We start from the raw sequence: 13,961 nt of genomic DNA on the forward strand, positions 1-13,961 counted from the left end.
CATCCTGGCATGTAGCTCATTAGCATACTAAGATCTTAAAGGGACATCACTCTTGAAGGCAATCACGCACTTATTGCAGCATCGGAGAAACTGAAAGAGCACCCCCAGCAGTAAGGAAGACTCTGCATAATCACACACAGAAACAGGAGAATCGATTACTTTTAGTGTCCAAGTTTCATTTTAGAAATTTCTAGAAACCAGATTGTCTGTTTCAAAACTGGAAAAGAGCCAATTCTACGTCAGTAGAAAGGCCCTTACCAGTGAATTTCCCATCTGGAGGATAGATCTGGGCTCCTACAAAATTCATTCAATGAACAGTAATAGCAGTGATGCTTTTCCTGCAGTTCCATTCATTTTACATGTTAATACCAAGCCATGTATCTTCAATTTTACCTGCAGCCAGTCCAGTGTAAAGCTGCATATCTGCATGAAAGCAGCAGAGGGCACAATAAATCAAAAAAATTTGAATGCTGGCAATCTGAAAAAGAAAAAGGAAGACTTGCATTTATATAGCACCTTTCACCTCCACAGGATGTCCCAAAGCACTTTACAATCAATGAATTACTTTTTGGGGCATAGTCGCTGTTGTAATGTTGGAAACACAGCAGCCAATTTGTGCGCAGCAAGCTCCCACAAATAGCACTGCGATAATGATCAGATAATCTGTTTTTGTGATGTTGATTGAGGGATAAATATTGGCCAGGACATCAGGGAGAACTCACCTGCTTTTCTTTGGAATAGTGCCCTGGGATCTTTTACATCCACCTGAGAGGGCAAACAGGGCCTGGGTTTAATATCTCATCCAAAAGACATTGATGCATTAGCTTGGATTGTTATACACAGGTCCTGGAACTCTGCCTTCTGACATAGAGGTGAGAGTGCTACCAACTGAGCCATGGAATTAATACAGCAGCTTACATCTATATTGTGCCTTTAACATAGTAAAATATCCCAAGGCACTGAACAAGAGAAATGTGAGACAACAATTGACACCGTGTGACAGAAGGAAACAGTGGCGCAGTGGTTAGCACTGCAGCCTCATAGCTCCAGTGACCTGGGTTTGCTTCTGGGTGCTGCCTGTGCAGAGTTTGCAAGTTCTCCCTGTGACTGCGTGGGTTTCTGCTGGGTGCTCTGGTTTCCTCCCACAGCCAAAGACTTGCAGGTTGATAGGTAAATTGGCCATTGTAAATTGCCCCTAGTGTAGGTGGGTGGTAGGAGAATGGTGGGAATATGGGATTAGTATAAATGGGTTGTTGTTGGTCAGCACAGACTCGGTGGCCCAAACGGCCTGTTTCAGTGCTGTATCACTCTATGACTAAGACAGGTGACCAAATGCTTGGTCAAAGAGCATCTTAAAGGAGAAACAGGTAGAGAGGTGCAGCAGTTTAGGAAAGGAATTCCAGAGCTTAAGACCTAGCCAGCTGAAGGCATGGCCTCCAATGGTGCAGCAAAGGAAGTGGGGATGTGCAAGAGGCCAGAATTGGACAAACACAGACTTCTCAGAGGGTTGTAGGGCTGGAGGATGTCGCAGTGATAGGGAGGGGATGAAGGCTTCAGATGGATGAGGAGGGATGGTGTGCCATGGTCACAGTCACATAGGATGTCATTTGTGATTGATTTGAGTCATTTCAGTGCTGTGGCAGGGGCGGAAAACAGATTGGAGAGACCCAAACATGGAGTTACAGAATGCAAAAATCTACAGCTTGTCAGTCAACATTCGCAAAGACAAGTTACTGCCTTGGGTATAACCCTTCATCAGAAGACAATGCTGTCTTTTGATGTGAATTACATAATTGTGTAATGGCAGGACAAAGCTTTACTTATTATTTATAAGTCTAACTTTTGAATAACTCAGCTGTATAGTGAAACAGCACAGTGCCTCTGGCTGATGGGGATCTCAGTTATTAGTCTATTATTTTTCACATTACCAATTTTTTATCAAGAAACTTAGATAAAAGGTAAGGGCCCACAATGCAGTGCGCCACCAAGTTTGACTATAATGGAGGTAAGATGAGGTAAATCAGAAGGTAGCGAATAAGTGATGTCAAGCTTATGTTTAAAAAAGCCTGTGGTCTGAAACAGGAAAAATGGGAGGAAGTTCTTGAAGTCCCAAAAAAGAATGAGACAGTGCAATGAATTTTATGCCATGGGATAACATGTATAAATGTTTAATGCCTTGTATAAAATGATCTTGTCTGCTCTTTTAACTGACGTGTTAAACTACTTACTTTAAATTGTTTTATAGTCCCCATTAACAGAAACTCTTACGAGCATGTTAAGATGCTCTAACATTGTGCAATGTAAGTTTGAAACTTTGCAGTCTTAGCTGAGGATTCTTTTCCTCCTGGGTTGACTTTAAACTGTTTTTCAAGGAGGATGTACTAATTCTGAGCTTTCATTTGAATAAATAAATGTTTCTTTTTCCATAAGTGAAACACCTTGATCACCATCCATTCACTTTCATTTTCTAGCCATGCAACAGACGAAATTAGAAATTATTCAGGTGATTGAAAACCTGCTGACAAAATGAGGCACAGTGTAAAAAATTACTTCAATTAAAAAAGTGTGATAAAAGTCGCTGATGGTCATGGCAGCAGTGGTTCTGTAGGCCTGCAGTATGCTCACCAAAATTCCAAACAGATCGGTTAAGAGGGCAAAGCAGTAAAAACAAATGTACCATGTCCTTTGGACAGAAATTAGGGCTGGAAATGCATTAATGTCTCATTCAATATGAGGGAATAGGCTTGTCTTCAGTCATGGTACATACACATACACACACACACACATGTGCACACACACACGCACACACATATATATATTATATATATATACATTCTTCTTTGGCCTCCTTATCTCGAGAGACAATGGATAAGCGCCTGGAGGTGGTCAGTGGTTTGTGAAGCACTATACATACAGACAGCATAAACATTTGGATAGCAATCCCTCCCCAATGCGCACGTGCAAATTTGTGACTTGCCCAGATACATTCACATAACCTGTGCGTGGTTGACACCAGTTGTGGTACTTTGAATTGCCTGGATATTCTCTAAGTGGGTGCAAAATTATCCTCCAATTGTACGGTCTGAAGTTGGGTTTTGTGTAAATTTCTTTTCCATATGGGGCTGTCATCAGCTGGAGTCCATTTCCTAACTAGGGTGGCCAGGTGCCTGCTTTTGGGCCCAATGTCTAGTTTACAAGTGGGGTGTCTAGAAATTTCTTCAGTGTAAAATAAGTATCATAAGTTCCCTTTTATTATGAATAGAAGTTATTTTCTCCATTTAACAATGTGTCATGTGTTAAGTTTTTTGACAAATCTTCACCAACAGCAAACAAAGTACTGGGACCCTCTCTGTGTGCCACCTTGAACCTGCCCACTGGCAAAGTCTGGATTTGGCAGGAGCTGGTGATCCTAGTCCCAGTGTGAATGGGAGTTTGATGCATGTCAATATCAGAAAAAAAGCCAAGGTGATGCAAGCATGGCATATTTATTTAGAGATACAGCACTGAAACAGGCCCTTCAACCCACCAAGTCTGTGCTGACCATTAACCACCCATTTATACTAATTCTACACTAATCCCATATTCCTACCACATCCCCACACTAGGGGCAATTTATAATGGCTAATTTACCTATTAACCTGTAAGTCTTTGGCTGTGGGAGGAAACCAGAGCACCCAGCAAAAACCCACACAGTCACAGGGAGAACTTGCAAACTCCACACAGGCAGTACCCAGAATCGAACCCAGGTTGCTGGAGCTGTGAGGCTGCAGTGCTAACCACTGCGCCACTGTGCGGTCATAATTCCCAATGTATAAGCCATTCGTAGTGTAATTCACTTTCATTGGTTGTTAGTGAACTCCAGAATAATTCAATCCTTGCTGTTTATACAGGGAGGGAGTTAGCCTGTAAACATGGATGGATGAGAAATCTTGGCTGTAAATTATATACTTCTGTAGTATAAGGGTCTGAAAAGGTTAATTTTAGGAGTGTGTAAAGAATACCTCCTACTGTGATGATGAAAGAGAGGCATGTGGCTTTGGTGAAGTCACACAGACTGGTGTGAAGATGTATATAGTTCTAATATAATAAATATCAATGTTCTAGTTAACCCAGACTGAAGTATCTCTATCAGTTAGACTAAATAAGGTGGCAGTATACCAAACCAACATACAACAACTTCAACAGAGTAACCAGCTAGAATAATTCAGTCAATGCGAAATGACATTAGTTGTTCAGGTGGAAGATGAGGCTAAATTTTAACAGAATATTTAGTTATTCAAGTTTCATGAGCCTAGAACCAACAGCACTTGTTCAATGGATTTCAGCAATAAATTCAAAGTGATTTTTACTAAACTCAGTCAGTGTTTAATTCAACCACACAGACTGGATATGTTTAACAGTAACATATGAACAGGAGCAGACCACTTACTTCCTCAAGCCTGTTCTGCCATGCAATGAGATCATGGCTTATCTGTGGCCTAACTGCTTCTACCAGTCTTTGCCCCATATCCCATCATAACCTTAACAAAAATCTATCAATCTCAGATTGAGTGGCCCTGGCGAAACCCAAACTGAGCATCATAGAGCAGGTTATTGCTGAGCAAGTGCCACTTGATAGCGCTGTCGACAACCCCTTCCATCACTTTACTGATGATCGAAAGTAGACTGATAGGACGGTAATTGGAGGGGTTGGATTTGTCCTGCTTTTTGTCTACTAGACATACTTGGGCAATTTTCCACATTGCCGGGTAGATGCCAGTGTTGTAACTGTACTGGAACAACTTGGGTAGGGGGGCGGCTAGTTCTGGAGCACACGTCTTCAGTACTATTGCCGGAGTGTTGTCAGGGCCCATAGTCTTTTCAGTATCCAGTGCCTTCAGTCATTTCTTGATATCACGTGGAGTGAATCGGATTGGCATCTGTGATGCTGGGGACCTCAGGAGGAGGCCTAGATGGATCATCCACTCGGCACTTCTGGCTGAAGATGGATGCAAGTGCTTCAGGTTGATGAGCTAAAATGGGTCAAGTAGTCTTTATCTTCTAATTTTATCTTGTGACTTGCATGTGAAAAGATGCACGATCAGCCGACTTGTGTTGATAGAGTCATTATGGCACAGAAGGAGGTCATTCAAGTCTATGGCAGAAAAAAAATTTCAAAGGGGGCACCCAGATTTGAACTGGGGACCTCTTGATCTGCAGTCAAATGCTCTACCACTGAGCTATACCCCCCAGCTGTGGATAGTAGTCTATTGAAAGAATTTTCATGTAAAAACAATTCTCCAATTTATTTATTTAAATGAAAAAGAGAGCTGCACCATTGGCTGAGTGAGTAATTGCACTACGTGGTGTATGTGTTTAATCTCCTCCAGTCCTACAACTCTCTGCGATCTCTGCACCCCTCCAATTCTGGTCTCTTGTGCATGGCCCCATTTACATCACTCTGCCATTGGAGGCTATAACTTTAGTGACCAAGGTCCTGAGCTCTGGAATTCCCTCCCTGAACCTCTCCACCTCTCTACCTGTCTCTCCTCCTTAAAAGATGCTCCTTAAAACCCACCAAGCTTTTGGTCACCTGTCCTAATATCTTCTTATGTGGCTCAGTGTAAAATTTGTTTGATAACACTCCTGTGAAGCACATTGGGACATTTTACTACCTTAAAGCTGCTTTATAAATGTAAGTGATTGTTGTTGTACAGAAAAGGAAGGATCCAATTCAGTTCTCTTCCTTGTGTTGAGTCGTGCTTGTCCTAAATGCATCTGGGCCGGGACAAACAGCTAGGGTTCATGCTACTGGTTGCTAACCAGCAATCTTTGCTGGAAAGTGACCATTTGGACCAAAACCAAGATGCTGCAGCTTGGTTTTGACAGTCCTGTACTGTTCAGGATCTTTTACGCTGCTGACTGATACTTTTGATGACATTTTAACCCACCTCCTCCCCATCCCCTGGTGGAACCTAGGCAGGTGGGCAGTCAAAATAGAGTGGGGGACACCTCCTGACAAACGGGTATCGACCCGAAACTTTAACTCTGTTTCCCTCTCCACAGATGCTGCCAGACCTGCTGAGTATTTCCAGCTTTTTCTGTTTTTATTTCATATCCCCAGCATCTGCAGTATTTTGCTTTTGTATTTGGGCACTTTCACGTTTGTTTCCCACTCTGATCTGGCCGATTTCAATTTTAACTTGCTGGCGGCAAAAACACCCGCCGAAACAGGTGGGGGCCCCTTTTTTAAATACACAGATCAAGCTCCGTGATGTCATTGGGGCCAGACTGCTATTTTTACTTCTGGTCTAAGTTCTCTTCCAGACCCTCCCCCTACAACAACAACAATTTATATTTAGGTAGTGCCTTTATCACAATAAAATGTCCCAAAACACGTCTAAGGAGCATTAGAAAACAAAATTAGGCACCGAGCCACATAAGGCAATACTCGGGCAGAGAGCCAAAAGCGCAAGGTAGGTTTTAAGGAGCATTTTAAAGGAGGAAAGAGAGATAGAGGGGAGGAGAGTTTTTTAGGAAGGGAATTCCAGAGCTTCGGGCCTTGGCTACTTTTCTACCCCGACCTTCTTCCCTGCTACCCTCTTCTGGACCACCTCTGATTAACCTTCTTTGTTCCGTGGATTATTCCTCCTCCCCCAGAGCCCCCAGAGGCACTGGCCTCCAAGCCACCTGATTTTAACAGCTGGGCAGCTGCTTCCCACTGACTGTTTTGATGGCGAAGTCGTGAACAGGGTGCTAATGAGGCCTGGCTGTTAAAATCCGCCGAGCCTCTTTGCTTCCCGCTCACAGACGGCCCAGCCACTCGCATTCCTGCCAGGGAGTTAAAAGCCTGTCCAGGTTCAGGTGAGGCGATGGGCGGAGCCGCCAGCCCTGTGGAACTGAACCTATTTTCAAAGAAAAATACTTGCATTTATTTTGCACCTCTTATGACCACCAGACATCCCAAAGTGCTTTACAGCCAATGAAATACTTTTGAAGTATGGCCACTGTTGTAATGTAGGAAATGCAGCAGCCAATTTGTGCACAGCAAGCTCCCACAAATAGCAAAGCGATAATGACCACAAAATCTGGATTTTTTTCCGTGATGTTGATTGAGGAATAAATATTGGCCAGGATACCAGGGAAAACTCCCCTGCTCTTTTTCAAAGTGGCAGAGTGGGATTTTACAGCCACCTAAGAATCATTGAAAGTTTATGGCACAGAAAGAGGCCACTTGGCCCATCATGTCTGCAACAGGCAAGACAGAGCCTTGGTTGAACATCTCACCCAAATGACAGCACGTCCAACAGTGAGGGACTGAAGAAACATGAGCCTATACTGTTCCACTCAGACCCTGGTATGGGATTTGAACCCACAATCTTCCAACTTATGAGTAAGAGTGCAACCAACTGAGCCCAAAGCAGAAGCAAATTGAAGAGAGGGGCAACTACAATATCTAAAAGTAGAGGTGAGATCATCTGGAACATTTAATGGATTTGAACAGAATGACCCCTTCGCTCTGCCAATCTCCACATTACCTTTAAAGGTATATGTTCCTCAAGCTTTGAAACAAGTCCCTGCTGCAGGCATAGGCTTCACGGATACTTAGGGACCGGGCTGTTGGGTTTCCTTTCTCTTTTGTGCAGTCCTCATATTTACAATTGCGTGGAATTCTATAAATGAACATGACAAAAACCAGACGTGACGCCAGAAAGATCAGTTACTTAGTAAATGTAAGTCAACTTTAAACATCTGTACAGCAGCCAGAGCTCCATTTCAGCTCTACTAGCATTAAACAAATAAAGAATGAGGCAGGAAAAGGGGGAATCAGGGTGACGTCTACACAGGAGCTTTAAAGCGGATCATGTTGGTGGGAAGAAAGGTGAGGAGAAGGAGAAGAGGTGAGATAAAACTAGGAGTGGACATTCACCTGCTCCATACGAGCCTGTTTGTATTTACCAAAGAGATTTCACTTCAATGGAAACTCAGGCAATTGGCTGAGCAGAGTGGCCATTGTGTTCAAACCCACCTGTACAAACAAGAGGTGAAATTATTCAATGCCAGTAGAGTGAAATGTTATTCATAGGATCATAGAAACCTACCGCACAGAAGGAGGACAGTCAGCCCATCTTCTGGCTCTTTGATAGAGCAGTCGTGCTTGGCCCCATACCCCGCCAACCCCCACTTTTTGTCTATCAGGCTCAAAGAAAATTGCGCACGGTGTAAAAAGGGCTGCCCATTCTCTCTGAGCCCATTTTGAGCCATGGCTGTTGACAATTTCATTTCCATAATGTGTTAAAAGTTATCAGTGCACAGGTATTTTCTGCCCATATTCCCTGTTGTGGAAATTTTTAGTCACGGTTTTTATGAACGTCTATGTGATCAGTTATAATGGGAATTCTCTATGTAATCAAGTCTGACGATGCTGCAGTTGCAAACTGTAGCCACCAGGTGGCAGTACAGGCCAATTTTATTCGGTAGCACAATTTCCCCTCCCCAATACATAGGACCACCTGATTTAGGATGCATTTTGGACTGTAAATAGCATTCCTTTTCTTACAGAATAAAACCAGCTCTTAAAGACGGCCATGTCAAATCTCCTGGACGCTCCGTTAAGGCTGACTGAGAATCCAGCCCACCTCATGTAAATGAGGTCAGGTGTGGGGTTGAGAGCAGGTTAATTCTTTCAACACAAACCCACCTCAAACAATTACAGCCAATATTTAAGTGATGTTAGGAGTTACAATAAGATGTCCTTGAGGTGGTATCAGAGTGAGGAGACTAATAGTTTGCCCCCAGCTAGGTTACTGTGTGTAGTTCTGGTCACCGCACTATAGAAAAGATGTGACTGCACTAGAGAAGGTACAGATGAGATTTACAAGGATGTTGCCTGGACTGGAGAATTTTAATTATGAGGAAAGTTTGGATAATCTACAGTTGTTTCCTTTGAAATAGAGGAAGATGAGGAGAGACCTAATTGAAGTGTATAAAATTGAGGGGGTCCAGCCTTAGAGTGGTCTATTCCCTCTGATTGAGGGGCCATAGATTTAGGGTAAGAGGTAGGAGGTTTAGAGGGGATTCGAGGGGAAAATTTTTCACCCAGAGGATGGTAAGAATCTGAAACTCACTGCCTGAAAGGGTGCTCAAGGCAGAAATCCTCATAAAATGTTAAAAATACCTGGATATGCACTTGAAGTGCAATCATCAACAAGGCTCCGGACCAAAAGCTGGAAAGTGGGATTAGTTTGGAGAGACACTTGCTAAGTGGTCTCCTTCCATGCTGTAAATTTCTATGATTCTATGATTTTTATTTTAATGTATTATATACTGCTGCTGAAGGGTGCTATCACCTTGCTTGTGTATCAATCACTTTTTGTACTTTGGAAATTCAGCCAGAACTTTTAGTTTTACTCAATTCTGCTCAAGGTACCACTTTGCACTGAGGACATAGATTTCCATATCAGCTGTGGCTCGGTTGGTAGCACTCTTGGCTCTTAGTCAAGAGACATGGGAGGAGAACTAGAGAGGAAAGTAATTAGAGAAAGAGAAACAGAAAGAGAATTTCATAGAATTTGCAGCACAGATACAGAGCATTCGGCCATCTAGTTTGTGCTTCACACAAGCCTCCTCCCAACCCTCTTCGTTTCATCCTCTTAACATGTTCTTCTATTCCTTTCTCCCTCATGCACTTAACTAGCTTTCCCTTAAATGCATCTATCTATACACCTTGACTATTCCTTGTGGTAGCAAGTTCTACTTTCTAACTACAGTCTGGCTAGACAGGTTTCTTTGAAATTCTCTGCTGGATTTATCAGTAATTATTTTTTATTTATGGCCTGGAATTTTGGTCTGCCCCACAAATGGAAACATCTTCTTTATGTTTACCCTATCAGGTCACCACCCTGGCTCTCTCTTTTCTAGAGACGTCCACACAGCGTTTTCTGATAAGTATACCTCGCAGTTCTGTCATCATCCTTGGAAATCTTTTTTTTGACCTTCTCCAGTGCCTCTATTTTCTTTATATACTACGGAGACCAGGACTATGCACGTACTGTAAGTAATTGGAGGCAGAGTGTGAAGCTGGGAGAGGACAAGGAAGGATATGAATAAAAAAGACCTACGTTTTATAGGCTGTTACCTTATTCACCTCCCTGTCTAATGTATTTATTTAGTAGATGGTCTTTAGTGTCTTTGATTTGCTATGGTCTGTGAAGCAATGTGGTGGTATTGGTGATTTCTGTCACATGATGGCCTAGAAATGAATGGTTCTCTCCTCATTTTTCTATCAGGCCTGATGGATTCTCAACTACTAAGTTGCGGTAAAATAATTAAAAGCAGCCAGGGATCTCTCACATAGCATCATTATTTACTGCTTCTTCAGTAATGGGTGACCAGATGCTTCATTTCTCTGACTGCCTGGGTTGTTGGTGTGCAAAGGGAATTTCACAAGGACCTCGATGTAGTTGGTGCTCATCTGCTCCAGGGTGATCTTGCCTGTGGCTCTGTAGGACGTCCCATTGGCTGATTACCCGCCACGGTTACCATAGTGACCATTGTATCGCTGCATTTAATGTATCTTGATTCCATTCTGGTTCACTTAACTGGACCACGTTGTTTGATATTCACCTGCTTTACACAGTTAGGAGCCTTGATAGTGGGCCAACCACATGAGTGCAGTTAATGGCAAGTTGTCAAGGTAAAACCATGTTGTAAGTTACCCAATGAAAAACTGCCATCACACTGCACTAATTCTAGAACCAATCCATAAATCCATGTAGTACATTGCCAGCTGTTTTTCTGAAATAACTTCATGTACTTTTGCCGATCATTTTTCTGTAATTTTACGCTTTTATTTTGCTGTTATGTCTGTAGCAACAGATACACCTATCATGCTACAGTATTGACATGTTCTTTACCTGTGTAATCACTGCTGTTTGAACTGATTCCCTGCACTTTTCAGGAATAAAATCAGGGGGAAAAGGCACCTTGTGCATATCATTGAATCTAACAGATGGTGAAGGATTGGATTACAGTCAAATACAGAGCCCATCATCAGCTGTGGGTATGCACGTGGCATAAATATAAACAGGAAATGCTGGAAATACACAGCAGTCCCATTAGAATCTTCAAAGAGAAAAGTCAGATTAACATCACAGGTAGTGAATCTGGGTCGGAAATCTGTATCAAAGCCACAAAGCAATTCAGGCAAAATATTAACTGTCAAACCAGCCAAAAACTGTGAAGAAGTCTTAATCTGTATAGTGGGTTTGCATCTAGCCATGTTTGTCATTCTTTGGTTTGTCATGGTGGCGTTCCTGCCTCTGAGTCAGTAGGTTTTGGGTTCAGGTCCTGCTCCAGAAAACCTGAGCACATAATTTAACCTGACACTCCAGTGCAGTACTGAGGGAGTGCTGCACTGTTAAATGTTAAACTAAGGCTCTGTCTGCCTTCTCAGGTAGATGTAAAAGATGGCGAGGCCCTGTTTTGAAGAATAACAGAGAAGTTCTTCCTGGTGTCTTTGTCAGTATTTATCCCTCAACCAGTCACTTAAAGAAAACAAATCAGGTCATGATCACATTACTGTTTGTGGGAGCTTGCTGTGTGCAAATTGGCTGCCACGTTTCCTACATTACAACAGTGACTACACTTCAAAAGTACTTTATTGGCTGTAAAGCACTGTGTGCATGCTGAAATCATGAGAGGAGCTATATAAATGCAAGTCTTTCATTCTTTCAGAGTTCAAAGGGTAAAATATTTTGTTTATGAAAGAAAGCCAACCATGCCCTATGAGATTTTCCTACCTTGATAATCTGGCCCCTGCTATACAAAGCCAGGGATTTACAAGCAGCTGCCAATCTACGGAATAATTCTCCTCTGGTTGACCTCCCAATGGGACTATTTATACCATTTCACCACAGTGAGCACCTGAGCAGTGATCGTAAAGGTGACTTACCGGGTTAAACTTAGCTCCATCTCAGGAGCTAGATATCACAACTGTGTTCCAGATCACCAAACTGCGCAGAAACAACACTAGGTCCACTAGAAAGAAAAGGAAGAATTTGCATTTCCATAATGCATTTAATGACCTCAGGATGCCCTATAGTGCTTTGCATCGAATTAAGTACTTTTTCATATGTTGTCACTGTTGTCAAACATGGAAGCCAATTTGTGCACAGCAAGACCCCACAAGCAACCACGAGCTGATAACCCAATCATCTGAAACAAAGATTTTTTAAAAAAATCACTGGAAATGCACAGAGAGAAGGGTCTGAAACATTAAACTGTCTTTTCAAGGGGCTGCACATTTCCAGCATTTTGCATGTTTTTTTATACAAGAATTCCAGTTTTTAAAAAAAAACATTCTATCACAAGCTCCTGTTATTCTGCATGCAACTCTGTTCCACGCTCTCAATAACCATATAATTCTGCTTGCAAACTACAATTCCTTTATTACACCCTCCTGTGAATCCTGTGAATATTATTATGTAGCAGTGACATTGTAATAGCCTCTTGCGGTCTCTCTTCACTGTAATTTCGGTGTTACTTAGTTGTTTTTGTAATTATTTATTTGTTTCCACGGTTACCTTCGTATCTGCACAGCAGGAGCAGTTCACTGTGTTACATTGAAATGACAGCTGGTGAATACTGAGAATGCTTCCTTTCTGCAACAAGGCTGTTCTGTTTTAACAGAGACAATCCATTCTTAGTAAAATCTTGCATAGTATACACAGCACAGAAACAGGCCATTTGGCGTAACAGATTTATGCCAGTGTTTATCCTCCATGTGAGCCTCCTCCCATCCTTTTGCATTGAACCCTATCTACATTTATTGTCTATTCCTTTCTCCCTCATATATTTATCCAGCTTCCCCTTAAATGCATCTATGCTATTTGTCTCAACTATTCCATGTGGTAGCGAGTTCCACATTTTCACCACTCTCTAGGTAAAGAAGTTTCTCCTAAGTTAGAATCTTGATTAGACCACGAACGGTATACAGTTCTGGTCACTATATCATGTAAAGGATATAGAGACACTGAAGAGGGTACATAAACAATTTGCAAGCATGATACCAGAACTGAGAGATTATACCTATCAGGAAGGGATAAACAGACTGAGTCCCCTTTCTCTTCAAAGGGTGAACTAATAGAGGTCTTTAAAATTATGAAAGGTTTGGATAGAGTAGACATAGAACAAGTGTTTCCACTCGGGGAGAAGAACAAAACTAGATACCAACAATAAAATGTAGTCACCAAGAAATCAAATAGGGAATTCAGAAGTTAGAGTTAAATGTGGAAGGATGGGAGGAGGCTTGAGTGGAGCATAATTGCTGACATGGACTCGTTAGCTGAATGGCATGTTTCTGTGCTGTATATTTTGTGCAATTCTATGTAAATTACATATTGGATTTGTTAGTGGGATCTTATATTTATGCTCCTTAGTTCTGGCTTGGAAGTGGAAATTTCTCCTCTACATCTGCCTCATCAAACCCTTTCACAATCTTAACAATCTCTATTAGGTCACCCCTGGGGTTTCTGGAGAAAAGAGCCACAGCCTGTTCAATCTGTTCTGTTGGGCATAATCTCTCGGTTCTGGTATCATTTTCATAACTTTTTTTGCACCTTCTCCAGTGCTTCTAATACTTTTTTATAATATGGAGACCAGAACTGTTCAAGATATTGACACCATCCCGAACTGTCACGAGCTTTGCAATATATTCTCGAGAGCAACCTCATAGTGACCATTGCAGCCTGGCTCGTATTCATGATTCATAGGGGTTTTAAACTTAACTTGCTCCATGTTTAAACTTCCTACATCAATCACAGCATTAAACAACTTACATACAAACATATAAAATTGTCAGGCAGGAAAAGACCAGCTGATCCATCAAGCCTGCCCCAACGTGATGGCTGGAGCATCATGGCTAAATACTCCTCCCTCTCCACTTCCCCCCTTTCGTTCTTTCCCTTCCCCCTCCTCCCCCT

At 42.2% G+C, this 13,961-nt stretch overlaps 1 protein-coding gene and 1 non-coding gene across 4 annotated transcripts in view; both read right to left on the reverse strand.

Moving 5' to 3' along the window:
- rpl19 (ribosomal protein L19) overlaps nt 1-13,961 on the reverse strand; it is a 431,812-nt gene that overhangs the window by 14,589 nt on the left and 403,262 nt on the right. The window lies entirely within an intron of this gene.
- On the reverse strand, nt 5,158-5,229 carry trnac-gca (transfer RNA cysteine (anticodon GCA)). The gene has a single exon. It is a non-coding gene; the product is annotated as a tRNA-Cys (tRNA).

This window comes from Heterodontus francisci, chromosome 33 (assembly GCF_036365525.1).
Source record: "Heterodontus francisci isolate sHetFra1 chromosome 33, sHetFra1.hap1, whole genome shotgun sequence".
In the NCBI taxonomy this organism is placed as follows: domain Eukaryota; kingdom Metazoa; phylum Chordata; class Chondrichthyes; order Heterodontiformes; family Heterodontidae; genus Heterodontus; species Heterodontus francisci.